Consider the following 19,861-nt stretch of genomic DNA (forward strand, 5'->3'; position numbering starts at 1 on the left):
ATTAGAGGTCCTACTAGACCCACTTCTTGGCCTTCTGGGTACCTTCCCAGAAGGATCAAAAACATATACTGCAGCAATATATGTGAACCCATGTTTATAGCAGTACAATTTGCAATAACTAAATCTTGGAAATGACCCAAATGCACATCAACTGAGGAATAGATTAAAAAAAAAAAGTGCTCTTTTCATATAATGGAGTACTACTCAGCCTTAGGAAAGCATAAACTGTAGAATTTAATAAGTAAACAGATGCAACTCAAGATCATACTTATAAGTGAAATAAATCAAGGCCAAGTGTAAACATCATATTGTCTCACTGGTGTGAGAAGCTGAACAAGTAAACAATTTCAAACATGTATTCTAGATATTGTGATTTGGGAAGAAACTGCTCAAAAAGAAAAAATAAACTCCGATAAGTGAATGGGAAAGGGAAGGAAGGGAAAACAAAAAGAATATATTTGTACATGACAGTTAAGATAGTTGTACAGCTGGTTTCTCTTAGTTCTTTGAAAAAAAAAAGCTCCTGGTAATATTTTTTGGACAAGATATTATATCTATATCATGTTTTCTGAATAACCTCTATGAAGACAGTAATATGCAATATATTAATTATTGTAACACTCCTTCTAACCAGTACTGAAACTCTGTTTTATTGTTAATTTTTTCTCTTCTCTTTAAAAAAGTTTCTCCTTATGTATTAAGAGGCAGTTATAAATGAAAATCTCAGGAATGAATTTGATTATATAAAAAAGACTTTTCTCTACCTGATGAGCATTTAAAACTTGTGTCTGGTATGTGCAGAAACTCATTAATAATAATAATACTCAATTATGACATTTGCATTTGTGTTCTACTCTTTTTTGTTCTGCAATTGGAGCCTGTAGTTTAGATTGACAAAAGGTAGATCAGCAGGAGAAAATAAAGAGTTTAGAGGGATAGCATGACAATATACAGGACACTTAGTGATTCTTAACTCACGGCCACAACTAGAATTGAAGACTTATATACCATTTGACAAAGTGCAATAAATATGTGGAGAAATAGACAAATGAAAAGGGTTTTAGGCTTCTAAGAGTGGCAAATTTTAGAAAAATAAATATATGGGAGAAACTAATGGAAATTTTGTGATCTATACTTTTGTGTGCTTCGCAAATTGAATTCATGTATCAAAATCTTAATCCTATGAAGATAGTATTAGGCAGTGGGGCCTTTGGGTAGTTGATTAAGTTGTAAGGGTTGAACTTTCATTAATCAGATTGCTGTTCATATAAAAGAGGCTCGACGGAGATTATTTTCTCCTGCTGCCATTAGAATGTAGTAAACAATACATTCTATGAACTAAAGAAGAGGCCTTCACCAGACTCTGAATCTGGGTTCCCAGCACCTACTGATATTATAAGAATCAGTTTCTGTTGTTCAAATTCTATTCAAAATTTGGTATTGCATATGGTTGGATAAGCATCTCCCGAAGGTCTATGTGTCAGTAATGCGTGGTCCTCCTGGGACCTGTCAGGGCTTTTAGGAGGTGGGTGGAAATAGGAGGGAAGGTCTGTTGATACTGCAGGCTGCTTGCTGCCTTGTGCCCACCCTGATGTGCACTGTTTCTCCCCTGCTTTGCCCCTCTACCATCAAATAATAAGATAGAAGTTTAAACATTATTATACATATGAATTTATTTTAATTTTATTCATATAAAATTTATATACGTTAAGTGGATATAAAATGAAGTCTAAATTTCAGACTGAATGTGAGCTTAAAAAACTGGTTCTCTGCCTCATCATTAGTGAATGACTTCAAAATGCCCCATAAGTTTTATAAGTATGACCATATATTAGCTTAATAATATGATTTATTGACCTACAATTAAACAGTCAGGATTTTTAAAGTTTTATTATCAATTATCATTGTGTGACAAAATCTATAATGGGACTAATAGGTGAAAAGTTATAAACACATTTTGTTTTTCACAGTATTACTAAATCATTTTTCTGAAAAGCAAACCAATCCCTCTTTGATCACCTGTTAGTGAATAGAAGTATCCTCCCACATATGAGCTTTAACTTGGATTTATTTCCTACACAATAATAGGCTTAGATCAAGAAAGCACCACAGACAGATGATTTTATTGGGTGTGCCTGGGCCCTGACACTTCTGGTAAAGCATGAATATGAGCAACTGGTGAGAACTTTACACAATACTCCCTAGACCTAAACTCCACAATGAGTTTTATATCTAATTTACAAACTTGTCTGTTTTTACATGTACATTTTTTCATTTTGCAATACAGCAATCTGTTATAAATGGTATTCTTAGAGGTGTGATATTATAATAAGAACTGAAATTTTAACTTAAAAAATATATATAACTTGATTTAGCCCTCTGAATCAAACCTAAGTCCTCCCTTGTGAGTAATGTTGTCCCATTATTGTTATTATTTTCTTGCCAGATGGTTAGCTAATATAAAATATCTGAAGTGATAGGTGGCTTATTATAGACAACACACTTGGCTGGGAAAGTAAGCAGTTTTCACACCTTCACTGATAAAGTTAATAAGTGCATATGAACTGTATGAAGTCATTTCACGTATTTAGACTTATGGAATTAGATTCAGGGAAGGCAAACATGAGTTTTAGTTTCAGGAATATTTTAAGGATGTTCATCTAGAAAAAGTTATGAAACTGAGAGAGAAATAATACAATGTCTTTTCTATTAATGTGACACTGACTTAATTAAATTATAGACCATATCCATATTCTTACTTTTTTTTTCTTTTAACACCTTACTTTTAAAATAAAACTTCTCCTGGTTGTAAGGATAAAATTTCCAAAATATCAACAATTACTATTTCAGCCCTAACTTCCCTTGCTTTCCATTCAAATTCATCTGTTTCAGTTTGTATATAATCACGGCAGATTACAGTGTGGAGGTAAGAAACATGGCTATGCATTACTGACATTCCTTGTTATACTTAACAATCTCTGCAAGACACAATGACAAATGAGTATTTATTAGTTATAATTGGCCAATTATATTTTTGGTTATGTTGATGAATATTAAATGGCTATGAATAGTGTTGTACCATGAATTACTAAGAATCAGTTTAAAAATCTATGAACTTTCTAATCTGAACTTTCTAAACTAGAATTTTTTAACAGAGCTAGCTCAGCACATGGAAAATTATTAAATAAGATTAAAAATACATACTTACAATGGCTAAAGAAGACTTGACACATAAATGAACAAGATTACAGTAAAATTAAGCTATTACATGTGATTGTGTAACAGCAGTTGCAGATATAAAAGGTCAAACTTAAAATGATATCATTTATTTTGAATGAAACAGTGGGCTTCTTTCTTTAATTGACTATCTCAGAGCTTCAGTGTGTCCTGGAATTACTTAGTATGTATCTCTCTAAATACATTTTGGGATAAATTCCAGCCTCGTTTTGTTTTATTTTATTTGTTTATTTATTTTTGGTATCAGGAATCAAACTCATGGCTTCGTGCTTGCTAGGGCAGGCACTTACACTGCTAAGCTAACCTCCCGGCCCTGCCTCGAATTTTAGTTCCAAGTTTAAATACAAATGGCCCTGCCTCTGTTTTCTGTGTTCTCTTAAATGCTTATAAAAAGATGTAAAATATTAATTATTACTGATAAAATATAAGCAAAGCATTTCCCTTATGAACTTTGAAACATACTCCTTGTTTATTAAGAACTGAGAAAATAAAAGGGGCCAAATACTTACTTGTCAACAGATAGTTACCCTGTTATGCAACTAGATACACCAGGCAGTATTACAAGTAGCAAAGTGTTCAGTTGTAAACAGACAATCTTATATAGTATGCATTTTAACTGGGAAAAAGAACTTCTAAAAATATATAATGAATAAATCACGTTTGTGTTATAATTGTCAAATATTTAAGATGAAAGAAACTTAAGGTGACTAATTGTATGGAAGGAAGTATGTCATATAATTTGTACTTTTTAATTTTATACCTTTGTTTCCTGTACTCACCCATATCAAAAATAAAAAGTATAATTCATTGGAAACCACTATGATACAGCTCTGAGCGGGATTTAAATTTTATTAATTGGCTTTCTATGTTTATCTGTGAGTCTATCCTAGACCTCAGCCCCTTACCTGGCGATGGGCGCTAATTCATAGTAAGTGAACCTCTATGAATCACTGGTCCTGGCTGAGGCCTGTAGTGGCCTGTGAGGCCAGAGATACCGCAAAGGGCAAGATAAGGCCACAGCTGAAGACACCTTGGCTTCAACACTAATTAAATAAATACAGACTGCAACTGAAGGAATCTCACTCCAGAAGTCCACTCCTACCATAAATGTCATCATGGAGATAAAACAGTTCTCCTAAATTGGCATAATTTACTACTTGGAGAAGTCTTTGAAGTGACTACCAAGGTCCTGCTCATTGCCTGCACTTTCCTCAGTTTCCCTGCCCTTTATTGTTGGACCTAATAAAATGCACAGTCCAGAGAAGTCTTTGTCTTAGTTCTCAGAGTCTTGAACTCAGCTAAGAGACCCTCCTGGAGCCCTAAAATCATACCACTTGCCTCATTTTATTTAAACCTTCTCTGTACACTCATTTAGGAGATCGGGGACCTAAGTCAAGACTCGATAACAATTATGCTCTTATTGCACTGTTCATTTCTGTTAAATAAATAAACAAGATAATTTTCAGTATGTCCCTATTCATTTAGAATTCAGAAAATATTTTTGATATCTTAATGTCTTTTGTCAAAGTGGAAACATTTAAATTAGAGAAATGATATAAAGATAAGTTATCTATACTTATTGATTTGATTAACGCTAGGAAAAGCAATTATGTAAATAAACAAAAATATAGTCAAAATAACAATACTGTGCAGTTGAAATATTACTGTGCTTATGTGATAAATAATTATTGGTAACTTAATATTGGTGGGTCAGGGATAGACATTCTTAATGAATGAAATTGTGTTTACTGTGTGATCAGTTTATAGAGCTAAATAGGATCAGATGTCAGAATTTGGAAAGCAGGGCAATTACAATAATTGAATTTATATTTTTAAAATGTTACTTTGACTGCTATGCCAAAAAATAGACTATTGATACTGGAAGGCCATTACAACCATGAGGCAAGATAGGATAGTGATGTATTCTAGATTGAGACTGTAAGGCTGCAGAGGAGTAAATCAGATCAAAAATATGTTTTGGAGACAGAACACGCAGGACTTGTAGACATGGTGAGTATCTGAAAACAAAAACTCAAGTACAATTCCTTGGTGGACTGCCCTGACCTAAAGGTGCTGCCTTTTACTGCCAAAGAGGGAACACTGAGATGGAGTACTTTGGTGGGCGAAGTGTAAAGACTGAAAATTCTGTGTTAACTGGGTTAAATTTGTAAGGCTGGTAGATACCTATATTAATGGATCAAGTAAAGATAATTTATGAACCTGGAATTCTGGGAAGAAACTTGGTTGGAATGCAAAACTAGAATCAGTTTTTTAAACTAAATGAATAAACTTACATCAAGTATAAATTAGAAATGTTTTTAGCCCTTGTTTCATTCTGATTATAAGTCCCAGATCTGGACAATCTGGGAGAAATTGATCAAAACACACTCCCCAACAGATGATATCCAAAGCCTTTTAAATTGGAACCACTTGGTGGAACTGAAGGAAGTGGTTTTATGATCTGCAATTATCCTCACAGCACATATTGTTTCAGAAGATAAGTTGTTTATACAAATACAAGCACATTTTTGTTGGGTCTTTTAATAGCTAGATGAAATTTTAAATTTAAACAACATTTAACTTTTTGTTTCAAGAATAAATAAAATCTTAACTGAGAAAATTTAATCAGTGTTATCAAGCCCTGCAGAGAAGTGAAAAACTGCATAGCTAATGCCTCAAGACCTTAGCCTACTGTTGAGTTAAATTCTAAACTCATCAAGGAGAAATTGTGTTCAGGATTTGCATTTCTACTCAGAGTATAAAGTTACTAATGTTGCTAGAATTATTTTTCCCAATTAATTGCATCTCTTTATATTCTTTAGATTTCTTTGAACATTTCTTTCTAAATTCAGAACAAACTCTTTTAGAACATGTCCTTACAATACTGTATATTTTTTCCTTTGTGTTTTTATTTTTCTTTTTTGAGATAGATGTCTTGCTGTGCTAGAAGAAACTCTGGCTGGTATGCCATACCAGAATCACTTTTAAACTAAATGAATAAACTGACTTCAAAGATAAATAAGGAATTTTCTTAGAGATTGCATCATTCTGATTATAACTCTCAGAGCTGTGCAATCTACTCATTATGTGGCCCAAGCCAGCCTCAATGTATATTCCTTTATTTCACTCTTTTTGTTGTTTTTATTTTCTTCATTACAGAAGACTGAATCCACAAACTCATGCATGCTAGGTATTCTCTTTTTATTTTATTTTGAGACAAGGTCTTACTATATTGCTTTGAACTTGCTATTCTTACTGTGCTTACTGTGTTTCAGTCTTTCAACTAATTGGAGATATAGACATGTGCCACCATGCCTGATTTTTATTTGAGTACTTAAGGGCCTCATTGGCATTTTTCAAAGAATTAGTGGTGCTATGTTCTATCAATGTCCCTAAAAACATGAACTATATAATGTATTTAGAATTAGAGTCAAACAAATTTTGTTAATTGGCAACACTAGCTTGAAGAATGAATAGTACCTATGAGATGTGTTATCATTTGTAAGACTTCTAAGGCTCAGAAATGCTGCAAACTGTAAATCTCAAGGGGGGGGGTGTTGCAGTAGGGTTGCAAGAACAAATATATACAGGACACAGAATTTATAATATTATTTTATGATGGTCACCCAGAGTTAAATACAAGAAAGTGTAGGAAATCTGTCCACAACACTAAACACTTAGGAAATCCAGCCAAGGGCCTGGATTCCACAGCAATGTCCTGCATGAGTCCAGTGGAAGACTTAGAGTTCATCGCAATGCTTCCCTCGAGTCCGTCTGAAGGTCTACAGCCAAAAACAATGACTCATGCAATACTCTTATATGGCTCTGCTCTGTGAAGGCCAATAGGCCAGTGATGGAAGCTACAAGGTCTACGCCAGCAGCCTTTCTAGATCTGTGCCAGCAGGTTTATGGTTCTGCTGTGGAGTCAAGAAGCAATGCTCAAAATAAGGACCAGGGCTCACTTGAAAAGCACCACAGCCATGCTCAGCAACACTGAGGTCGAGAGTTCCTCCGACATTGCGAATAGTTGAGTACATGTCAGGAAGCCAAAATGACAAGCTTCTCTTAGAGATTAAACAGCACGTCTTCCCTACAGAGCCAGCAAGCAATGCTCAATGTAAGGACCAGAGCTCTTCCAAAGGTAATCATATCCATTCTCACCAACAAGGCCCCAAGCTCTTCCAATAATAATAGCCAAATTCATATCAGGGAAGCTAGTCATGACAAGCTCCTTCAGGAGAACCAACAACTCCAAACAACACCATTTAGGAAAACCCACAATGCTACACTCTTCCTCTCCACGTCTCCTTTTATGCTGGCAACTTTCCTTAAGTGGGCCATCTACACTCAGCATCATGCCGATTTAATTCAACTGGTGTTAAGTTGACCACCAGTTTTTAACCCATAACAGGAGGTACTAAGATACAAATACATTAGAAAGAAACTGTGTTTTAATATATTTAAGTCATTTAATGTTATGGATACCAAATGCACACTTATACTCATTAATTAATATCTAAGAAAAGAACTCGTGATAAGAAACTAAACCACATCATACATCTTGTAATCAGAAGTAATGGAACATCTTAGATTACCTTTTAATCCTTGCTGCAAACATTTGCTCCAGCATCACCTGTGGGTTGGTAGCTGATTCAGTCACTTCCATCTATTTCTATTGCATGTGTAATATTACACATTCTATATTTCATTGAGCTCATTGAGGTGGCCTTTGAAGAATCAGGATCAATTACATTTTATTATAACTTGATGCTCTTTTAAGTTAGACAATAGTCATTTTTTTCTGTAGTACCTCTTAATTCTGGCCAACTTAAAAACCTACTTTTTCTGTCCTTCTGTATACAACAGTAATGCAGTTCAGTAGTATAGGTAGAAGAAATTTTGTTCTTTGATATTAGATTTCCTGCTTGATTTTTAAAGCCTTATCCATATAAATTTTATAATCTTATCACAAATTTCCATGTATAAGATTCTAATGAAATAAGATATGTGGTACACTGAGAAGAAATTTATTTTCCCCTTCTTTAACACTAAACATGATTTTCATAATCCAATTTTCTTGGGGGAAGATCCTAGATACTAAGACTTAGCTTACTGGATGTGAAGTCATCCTTTTGTTCTTTTCTTTTCATAAAGGAAACATATAGGTCTATTAAATGACTATTAAATTGAAGAATGTTCTATATTCAAAGATAGACTAAATTAAATAAACATGGCAAATTGATTTCAATTTGTGTTATTTACTATGTGAAAATTTATTGACAATGATTTACTGTAAACCTTCTAAAAATGTTAGATCACTCTTTGCATAATTATTTGACAATGACTGTTTTTCAAACAGTGACATAGATGATCAGGCATAAAATAATGGTGTGGTAGTTACAAACTCATTATACACATGTAATTTTAAAAATATAGTATTCTATAGAGTCACACACTCACAATACACAAATATATAAAGTGTTAACTTCAAAACCAAAAATAATGAAATTACTCCTTTATTAAGAAACTTGTTTTGCTTCACAGAGTTACAGTTGAGATAATTGCATTAGTGGTACTCGTTTGGAACTGAAATGCTACAGTCTCCATCCTTACTCTTCACTGCTGTCTTGTAGGAATGAACTTGCTCATACATAAAAGTCGCGTGCTGTAGGTAGTGGTTCCGCACTTTCCTATGAATGAAAAGTTACTCTCCTTTCATATCGATAGATAGTTTGGAAAAAAAATGAAAATCTTTTTGTCAAGATGATTATACAATTCACAAACTTCATCTTTTTTCCAAAGTCAAGTTTTTGATCTGAGAGGATTCAGAGAAAGTGTCATTGTTCAGGAGAAACTGCTCAGTTTTGTGTTATGGTTCTCTTAGGGAGTTTCGGCAAGACATGAGTTAAACCACTACCTTTCCTCACTCACAAAACCAAATGGCAATAAAACATTTCAAAATTTTCCTTTGTCATCTGATTGTTCAAAAATTCCTTTTGCTTTTAAATCCAACACGCTTATCATTTGAAGCAAAATATTTTCTAATGGGTCTCACAGTGACTTATTCAAATGATTCATGTGATAAAAATTGTGCATTAAGCAGACTGATTTTCATTCTTCATCTTCAAACACTAAAACACAAACACTCAACAGAATCTACAGTTTACCTTTCAACTCGAACACATGATTAAGTTTTTTTTTTTTTTTTCTTGGTGACCTCACCAGATTCCTGAATGCATCAGGGCAGTCATGAAACCCTATAGGTTTACAGAGGAGCTAAAAAGAATTTCAAAATACAAAACCATTATTTAATCTTGATAGTCATTTTTCTACCAACATTAGAACCTTTTCCCCAGATTTTATTACTAGAATGTTTGACCTCAGGACGTTTCTGCAAAGAAATCAGTGTATGTTGATATCAATTTACAAAGGAAGTGAAATCTTTGAAGTAGACAACCATAGGGGTACCATTAATACCAGTGACACCAACATCAATATCAATGCCAAACCAGTTTCTCCAAGACAAAATTTGTATTTTCAAAAATTAAATATATTTTGTTTAATACAGTTATCTGCAGCAGAAACGTTTTCTTGAACCTCAACATACAAATCTTACACATGCTATAATGTGACATTTATTGATAAAATCTGTTGATTCACTAACCTGGAGACAGAAGCTGTTGTTTTTCAGTTTATTACATAAAACCTTTTCACTACGATGTGACGTACCACCATTATGTCACTTTACTTACTTTCTGAAAGTGAAACCTTTTCATTTTTGTCATTCTGTGCCTAGTAACAACTTTAATTACTTTAAGTGCTTGGCATTTTTCTTTTTGAGGGGGCAAGAAATTTTACAAAGTAATTTCATCTGAGGTCTTTGAAAACTAGACGTCTATTCCATTGGTTTTGAGATTTCAATTGTTATTCAAAATAGTCAACACCTAACTTATAAAACATATGAATCTGGTGAAAGCATTGATGCATTTGCAAGTTTTTGGTTTTTTTTTTTTTTTTTTTTTTTTTTTTGCACAGATGATGCCTAGTGGGATAAGAAGACTGAATTATTAACTCATGTAAAACATATTGATAAATAACTGTCATTTAAAAAACTGTGATTTCATATCCTTTATTACTGCAGTGAAATGACACATAACAGTTTAATTACTCACCATAAACTTTGTTAAATTTTTCCGAAACTCAGGCCTAGAACTGTCTTCTAGCTTGTCTACAAAAGCAATCACATTAGAATGCAGATGCCTTTATAGATAAGAAATGCTAATGAAATGTAAAGCAAAATAACATAATAGGTAATTAAACAAAAGAACTGCAAAACATAGACATTCTTCAAAATACAATTCATTTCTAACTTGAGAAATTTTGCAACATTTTTCACAACAGAAAAGCAGTGGAGGGAGGTGGCCATTAAATATTAAACATTTCCATTTTAGAGTGAAAATTTCTTTTAGACCTTCTCTCTGAAAACTCTTATTAACTGTGTATATCTTAGTGAAAAACAAATATATTGATATATTGTTGATCTTGCAATGTTGATAAGTATCAGAAATAAAGATAGAAATCTTAGAAAACCCCAAGTATCCCACGCATTATTTAAGGAGAAATACCACACTGGACTGGAGGGAAACCTATCTGCTAGGCTGTCAGTTATTTCTTGGTTTACCCTACTTGCACTGAGATTCAGCTGGAATGTACAAACAACTCTTTTAAAAGGCCCATCCTTGAATGCAGGGGACATAGATTCTACTTTTGACTCTTCCACTATCTATATCTAAGCTCTCTCATCCATAAACCTAGCAGGTGAAATGATAAGGAAATTTTAAAATTCTGAGATTTTATAATCAGTGTCCTTATCTCAAGAGCACGCTTAGTGGGGCCGAACTCCTCCGTTTATCGTGAACTCAGACTTGAGAACCATCCACAGACTGCTACGTGGGGAACCTGCACTCCATGTGCCTCATCCTTCTCAGTGAGGAAGCCTACCGGTCTGAACAGTGATCTCCTTTCTGAAGAAATTAATGCTTTCTAGTTGGATAGAGGGCAAAGATTGCAGGTAAAGTGTAATGGAGAATCTGGGAGGATAATTATGGTAACATTACTTTTTCTCTCTACTTTTCTGTTTTGGATTTCAGATTCTGTATTTTTACATTCTGGAAAACATGTAGAGACACTCTTACTTGAACCGTGCCTTTCACATATCCCTCAGCATGCTCATCTAGGGCAGCAGAATCATGGCTCACTTCTGCATTACCTCAGACCCACAGCTCCACGGGCAGCATCTGTTATTCTCCTGCACACTTGGTGGCTGGTGGGAAGCCAAACAAGCGGAGCCTTCTTTTATTCACACAACAGAAGGTGAGCTGTTGGCACTCAGATGTTTGATAATGCCATTTGTAAATAATGCTATGTGTGAAATGGAGTTAGAAATAAACCCGGGTGCCACTTGAGTTGTTTTTAAAGGCTATGGTAAGGCAGAAATGAATGTCTCTCCTAGGAGTATTAACCCAAGAAAAGTAAGAGTTGTGAAGTTAAATTTCATTTTATAAACTTACTTTGGGGCATCAATTCACTAAGATTTGCCCTCCAAAAATGCTAGATTATTTGTATTCATTGATAACTGAAATGTCACTTCAGATATTTCTTTATAGCTAAAATTGTATTGAACTTTTAAAGTTAAGATTTTAATAGTTGAATTGGATAATATTCAGGCAAGTTCATTAACAGTGGCCACACAAAGATTGAACAATATTTTGTGTGGCTTCGATATTAATTTTTCTAATTACTAGACAGAATTCATATTCAAAGCTACAGCTTTATAATAAAATTATCATCAGTAATTGTCACAATATAAGCCCAGGTATAAAAAGGTTAAAAATAGATAAAAATTAACCTTAAAGGATAGTAATAATTGAAAAAAAAAAACCCTTCTCTGTTAGATATGATAAGCTTAAAATTTTGGCTACTCTTCTTGCCTATTGGACAGTTTATAATTTGCTCATCTTCAATATCCCCTATGTAGGTATAATTAAACATGTCTGCCATTGGGTAGTTGATGAATTTGATCATATAGGAAGCAGAAAGATTAAAGACTAACAGGCCTCTTCAGTGAGCACTCGAGAGAAAGGTGGCACGAGTGCGTCCTGACACACTGCAGGGAAAATGAATACAGCTGAGATCCTGTTGTTTACTTGAATATGTACCTCACATGGTGGGATGCACATGACTCCTCTTTTATTCTGAGTGAACAAAGTGAGGATGGGCCAGTTACTTGGGACTTTTTGTTGAAGGTAGTAGACAGCCCCTGATCCCTTCATTTTAATCCTATTCTGTGTCTCTTTGTATTTCATCTTCCTGGCCCTTTGATAAGGTATAAGCTCAAAGGCTGGTCCCTTCATGATGACATATGTATCTTAATCAGTTAGAAATCTGCCATGTACATAAAGTATGTGGAGTCACCTTTATGTACTGCTTCTGGAGATGCATCTCTATAGAAAGAGTCAGTATTCCATTAACTATTATGAAGAATTGCACTATGTTATATATGGCTTATAGTGGACTTTTTCCTGTCAAACTGTCCATTCACTTTACTTTTTCTATCATTCTGTTTCCATAGACGTGTTATGCTCTAAAAGCCAAACCCCTCCTATGTCTGCTACAATTTCTTCTTCAAATTGAGATCAGTTCTTGTTTCTAAGGATATAGAGAAATACTATTTATAAACAGGTTAATATTTAGTTCTATCACAAGGAGATTCTGGAGTAGCTTAGCAGGTGGCCTCTAGCAACTCATGGAAAACCATATGTAACCAACAAGCTGATAATTCTTTACAAGAAGAATGCAGATTTATGTAGCAATATGTTTACTCGAGCAATTATTTCTTTGTAACATTTCCTTGGTTATAAACTAGTATATCAAGAATAGCACTTGGTTATAGTAGTGTGAGGCTGTACTAATCAGCACCAGATGGCACTTGCCTGACACTTGGGAGTTTCAATGCCAGTATAAATGGTCTTTAATTACAGAAGTTAGATGAGGCCTAGGATCCTCTTTCCTTTGTAATCCTACTTAGCTTCTACTGTTTTGGAATGTTTACTTTGTTAGAATATTTGCAAAGTTATTTTAGTTATTTTTGTTTTGTTTTGTTTTCCTTTTTACCGGTACTAGGGATCGAACTCACGACTGTCTGCTTGCAAGGCAGGTGCTTATGCCGCTGAGCTAAATCCCCAGCCCCCATTTTAGTTATTTTTTAACTTTCATGGCTAGGGCAAGAATTTGAGACTATTGTTAGCAAAGGTAGAGGAACCATCTATCCTGTCCACTCTTTGGTCCTGTCCTCAGAGTACCCAGTGATTTGTCTCCAGCAACTCTTAGGACCACAAGGTAAATCCCTTCCTAGAAGAAACACCTTGTAATAGTCTCACTGAGAAGCCTGCTGAGCTAGAAATGCCCCTGGCTTTTTCCTCTGTAGTCTTAGCACTGGGGTAAGGAGACTCTTGAAGTTACTTTTAATGGATTATTGTTTAAATGATCCCACATAACACTTTTGGTCTAATTTTTATTACTCATGATAAAACTTTTCCATTCCCATACGTTGTAGCATTGCTCTTTTATGGAAGTAAAATGTTTCTAATTGGAACAAGTTATTTCATTAGATATCTAACAGAAAATTTCCATATGCAAACTTGTTTGGGAGAAACACATTTTCATAGTTTTTATTGGTATTGATGTCAAAGGTATTGAAAGTTTTTAACTGCCTCCGCAGTTTTCCTAACTCCTTGTAATTTCTATACAAACATGGAAAAGGAAAATATTTCTAAAATAAAATTCTTAGGCTAGTTAAAAACTTGATGCCATGAATGCTTTATAAATTTATATATTTTTTCATTTAGAAAATAACAAATGAGATATTCATATTTGTATATTTTTATCTGCATCTATATCTACATCACATTATATCTCAAGTGAAAATATCTTTTTCTCTCTCAAAAATCTCTTTCCTCATTATATTAACAGCACTTTAAAGATATATGATTATGTAAATCATTCCATTCAGTAAGCTCAGTTCACATCCCTAGTTTTCCTGATGGGGCAGAGAGCTGGAGTTATCCTCCTGAGAGAGGAGAACTCCAAAACAATTCTGGCATCTAGGTATTGGTGAGATGCTTTGGGGTGGTTAATCCTAGCTTGATATCAATGCTGATTTCCAGAGGTTTTTGTAGAAGCCTCTGTGTTCATCACTGACCGCAAGGCGTTCTTACACCCAATAAGGTTAACAGAATTACACTCCTCCCCTCTGAAGCTGGACCTCAGCAGAGTAGCCTGAAGGTAAAGATTCACGCTGTTTACTTGTGTTGAATTATTGTGTGCCAGTTAGACCAAGATCCTGGCACGGTAACTCTTCAACAACTGTTCTTTCTCTCAGTATGAACACATGTACACTACAAAGTTGCTAGTAGGTTGGTTAAAATTAATGAGGAGGGGCTGGGGATTTAGCTCAGTGGCATAAGCACTTGCCTTGCAAATATGCGGTCGTGAGTTCGATCCCTGGTACTGATAAAAAAAAAAGATAAAATTAATGAGGCAGCACATAGACTTTATTATTACTAACTAAATTCCATGATTTATCTTACCTACTAATTTTTTTCCTTACCCATATTCTATTGCATTTATTTTTATGTCTCATTAGACTTTGCTATAGTAGTTTCTCTTTGTTTCTGAGAACCTTAACAATTTTGAAGTATTTTATAGAATTCTCTTTTATAAAAGTTGGTCTGGGAGCTGGGGATTTAGCTCAGCGGCATAAGCACCTGCCTTGCAAGCAGGCAGTCATGAATTCGATCCCCGGTACTGATAAAAACGAAAAAAAAAGACCAAAAAAAAAGTTGGTCTGATGTTTCTCTCCAGATGTTTTTCTCATGATTAAACCAAGGTTATGAGTCATGGGAAGGAAACCACAGACATAATTACCATCTTCATCACACTGTATCAACTGTATGTATATGTTCTGTGAAAGTTGTCACTGTCCTTGACATTGATCATCTAGCTGACAAAGTGTTAATTTCTCCATTGTAAACTTACTCTGTAAACATAGTAAGCTGATTCAAATGACAATCTCTGCCATAACCACCCTCACAGACACACTCAGAAACTATGTTTTACAGTTCCCTGCTTGTCCTTTCACGTAGTAAAATTAGCTTAGACAAGTATCTGTCACATATGCTGATCTACATATAGCCACATATGTATAAAGGTACCTGTCACCACTTGCATCTGTGCTACTACACATGAGTTTACAGCAATGTCTCAAACATTAATTCATCATCATAAAGATTATATTAGTATTCTTTTGCATATCTGTAACTCCCACTCCAACAGGGATAATCTGGATCCAATCATCTTCTCTGCATTTACTTTATTTACTAGTATACACATTGGGTTTTGAAATGGTTTCTTTGTTCCTTAATGTCAAACAACTTTGTCAACTCAAGTATAGTGCTTACACACAATTCCTTTTGCCTTTAGATTGACCACTCATTTCCAAAGTTACTTAAATTATAACGTTGCCCCCTGTAATGGTTGATAGATGGTGTCAGCTTGAGAAGTTTAAAAGTATAATGAAGCAACTCAGCAGGCAGCCAGGACCCTCACCTTGTAAATATCTTCATCCTGTGCAAGAGGAGGGCAGAGAGACAGTGTGCATGCTATATCTGGCCAACAAAGGGTGAGTAGCCTGCTTACATATAAGGGAGGAGAAGGGACTTGCTCTCCCACTCCACCTTTTTGCTCTTTTTGCTTTTGCTTATTTACTATCGTCTTGAAGTGTTGACCCTGTGCAATGCTGCCCTGCCTTGGAGCCAGCTGACTATGGACTGAAACCTCCACAAGCTATGAGCTAAATAAACCTTTCCTTCCTTAATTTTGGGAGTCAGATATTTTGCCTTAGCAAAGAGAAAAACGTAACCAAAAACACCCTTTTCAGGTAAATTGTTAACAGATCTTTATAATGTTCTGTCATAGTCTGTATTTGGTCTTGAGAACCCCTTACTTGCTAATTGCTTTCTTTTGTGGTTCTAGGGATTGCACTCAGGTCCTGTGCACTTTGTCAGCCTCCTTCTTATTTTATTCTTTATTGTGATACCGAATCTTGCCATGTCCCTCAGCTGCCCAAGCTGAACTTGAACTTGCATTTGCCTGTTTTAAGGTTCATGTTAAGACGCTCAGTGAGTTTTGGTAAATGCATGATGCTATGTATCCATAATTTTAGTATCACACAAAATAACCTTCCTGGTACAGGAGACCACTTGTATATCATCTATTTATCTCTGTTCCACTCCCCTATATTTTCAGGTGTCACTGATATTCTTCTTTATAATTTTACCTTTACCAGAGTGGCACAACTACTATGGAATGGACGAATTATACAGAAGAGAGCCTTTTCATTTGGGCCTTTTCCATTTAGTAAGACATGTTTAAGGTTTGTCCATATCTTTTTGTGGCTTAGTACCTAATTTATTTCTGTTATTCAAGATATTCTAATATATGGCTGTGCATAGTTCGTTTTTCCATTCACCTTCTTGATTACTTTCATCTTGGTTACTTTGTCATCTTGGTTACTTTCAGATTCGGATTATGAGAAAAGATGCTGTAATCATTCAGATGCACATTTTTGTGTGAACTTTACTGAAGTTGAATCTTGAATATCCCTCAAGGACCCCTATAACTGAAGGCTTGATCACCAAGATGACAGATGGTGCAAATTTTAGGATATGGGAGCCTAGTGACACAACCTTAGGTCACTGGAAGTTTGTCCTCAAAGGAGCTTGTGGGATTCCAGTTCCTTCCACTTTTGCTTCCTGACCATAGGCAATGCTTTGATCCACCATTAATTTTTACCATCACATTCTGCCCTACCATTGTCGTATAGACAAAACCCTCAGGAGCTGGGAGCTGATGTAAACCTGCTAGTCAGAAAGGTGACTAACAGTCCTCAAATCAGGTGGGTAATTGTCTAGGAATACAAATGCTGAAATCACTGGAGAGATGTAAGTAGCTCTGTAAGAAATTACTAAACTGCCTTTCACAGGAGCAGTGGGGGCCTGGTTATCTTCACAAGGACTGAGAATTTCTGTTGTTCTGATTCTTTACTAGCATTTGATATTATTGGACATTTTATTTTGTTTTTAATTGGTTTAATAAGTATGTACTGGTATCTCATTCTTGTTTTAATTTGCAATTCCTGGATAATAAGTGATATTGAATATTCTCTCACATGCTTTTATTTCCATCTGTGTATCTTCCTTAATGTGGTCTCTTAAGATTTGCTTATCTTAAAATTGGTTTGTTTGCTTTTGTATCTTTGGATTTCAAGTTTCTTTGTATATTTCAAATACAGATTCTTTATCAGATACATATGCTCCAAATAGTTGTATTTGTCCAGAAATTGTCTTTACATTTTTTAACAGTATTTTTCACAAAGCAAACAACTTTCTTTTAATAAACTTCCAAGTTTTTAACTTTCTTTCATAGATTGTACCTTGGTATTGTTTCTAAAAATGCCAGTAAAAGTCATGTCACCTAAATATTTTGCCTGGTATGCTCTAGTAGTTATACAGCTATGTTTGACAATGTATCAGGGACTTGCCCAGAGAATGAATGGTTAAATTGCAGGATAAAGGCATGCAGGCTCTGTGTGGAGTGAATGGCTAAACAGTAAGGCATGTTGTGGTTGTGTCTGCATGTTATCTTTCCACTGTCCCCAAGAAAACTGCCTTGCCTTGCCCAAACTGTTTTTCTTCTGCTTTTTTCTCTTGCACTGATATTCTAAATAAGAGCTTGAGGGTTGTTGGTTTTGGTGCTACTTTTGGGAGTCTCCCTAACACTGGGTGCTGTCAGCTGAGTAGCCTTTCTGGCCCTTGAAGGCATTGAACTAAGTCTCATCTCTGGGTAATTTTTCATTCGCTACACTGCTTGATCTCACACTGTTATGGCTGCTTAAGTGTCCTCCTAAAGCCTCATGCAGTCATGGAGACAGCTGAGTCTAGCTTTTGTGATTGGTTTGTTGTCTAGTGCTGTGACTGGTCCTGTGAGTGCAGCACTTGCCTAGGGGTGGGGAGTCAGTGTACTATATAAGACAGGGAAGAAGTAGGGCTTTTCTTCTTTTTCTCTTTAATTCTTGTCTCTTGTGGCTGCCATGAATGGCTGCTCCTCAGGCATTCCACCATGACTTGGAACTAGCTGAGTATGGACTGAAACTTCCATAAACTGTAAGCTAAATAATCATTTCCTTGCTTTACTTTGGGTGTCAGCTATTTTGTATCAACAGTGAGAAAAAAGTAACCAAGGCATACACTGTGACAAAATTTAAGCCTTTGATGTATTTTGGAGTTACATGAGATGAAAAACACAAGGTTATATTGTAGACCTTTCATTTTCATATGTGCATTCAATCAGTTACATATATTTTCTTTACTTTGTTGAACTTTTGCTTTTGTATCTTTTCAAAGATTGGTTGACCACATTTTTATTAGTATATTTCTAGGGTTTATATTCTATCTATATGCTTATTTTCAGTTATTAGAATATTCTCTCTCTCTCTCTCTCTCTTTTTTTTTAGCCTAAAGTACTCTTTTGACTTCTGTAGCTATTGTGTAGGTCCTGAAATCAGCTAATATAAACTATTCAACTTGCAAGGTATCTTATTAGAAAATTATAAGTAATTTAAACGTATCCACAGAAGAACATGAAATGAAGCACAGAGTTTGGGCTCTATGAACTACAATAGTTGTCTTTCCACGAAATAGACCCTGACTTCTGTTGCATAATTTTGCTATTTCCATAAGTGAAAATTCATTCTCTATTTTCACCTTCCAACTTTACATCTAATTTTATGTGGTTGTAAACATTTTCAAACTCCATTCATTTTAAAACAAAGAACATGTAGTATTTTCCTAAGGATCACATGCTAGCCTATAGTTACTATATATTTCTACTTTTCTTTCTGAATAAGCCACTTCAAAAAATAACCTGCATGTATTAATTAAACTTAATCTTGTCAACATGATTGGCTTGGGTACCTCCTGGGCAATTAATAAATCATATCACAGATGTGTCAACATGGAGGTATGACTTTTGCTACTGTATACGGTTCCTGGCCCCTTCCTCTGGCACTTCCTGCTCTGCTTCTGGACCAGCATTGAATAAGCAGCTTTGTTTATCTATGCTCTTTTACCACAATACTTCTTCCTTTGGGCCAGCTTACCATGTACTGAATCCGCTGAAACCATGAACCAGATTAAATCTTTTCCCTTTTAAATTGTAGGTGTTGAATATTGTTTCCCAGTGATAAGAAAGATGACTAGTACACTCTAGTTGGTTCTCTTTCGCCATTGATATATGCCTTAACTTACTGATTACTCCCATGACTTCAGTAAATTTGTTCTTTCCTATATCACAAACCTCCCAGATTTTCATATCAAGATATACCTCTTATTCATCTGATGATACTTCTTGAAAACTTTCTTCTATTGACTTTCCTAACATATTCTTCTCATCTTCATGATCCTACCTGTAGTCTTACACCAAAGTGTATCCTTCCAAAATGCATCAT

General features: G+C 35.0%; 1 long non-coding RNA gene across 1 annotated transcript; it reads left to right on the top strand.

The window, feature by feature from the left end:
- Positions 1 to 10,254: 10,254 nt before the first annotated feature.
- On the top strand, positions 10,255 to 18,814 carry LOC134477346 (uncharacterized). Its single transcript, XR_010049336.1, has 3 exons — positions 10,255 to 11,610; positions 15,839 to 15,976; positions 16,643 to 18,814. It is a non-coding gene; the product is annotated as an uncharacterized LOC134477346 (long non-coding RNA).
- Positions 18,815 to 19,861: the final 1,047 nt, after the last annotated feature.

The sequence above is a fragment of the Cavia porcellus genome, unplaced genomic scaffold (assembly GCF_034190915.1).
Source record: "Cavia porcellus strain 051 isolate PalLab524CR breed Dunkin Hartley unplaced genomic scaffold, mCavPor4.1 scaffold_8, whole genome shotgun sequence".
NCBI classification, from domain to species: domain Eukaryota; kingdom Metazoa; phylum Chordata; class Mammalia; order Rodentia; family Caviidae; genus Cavia; species Cavia porcellus.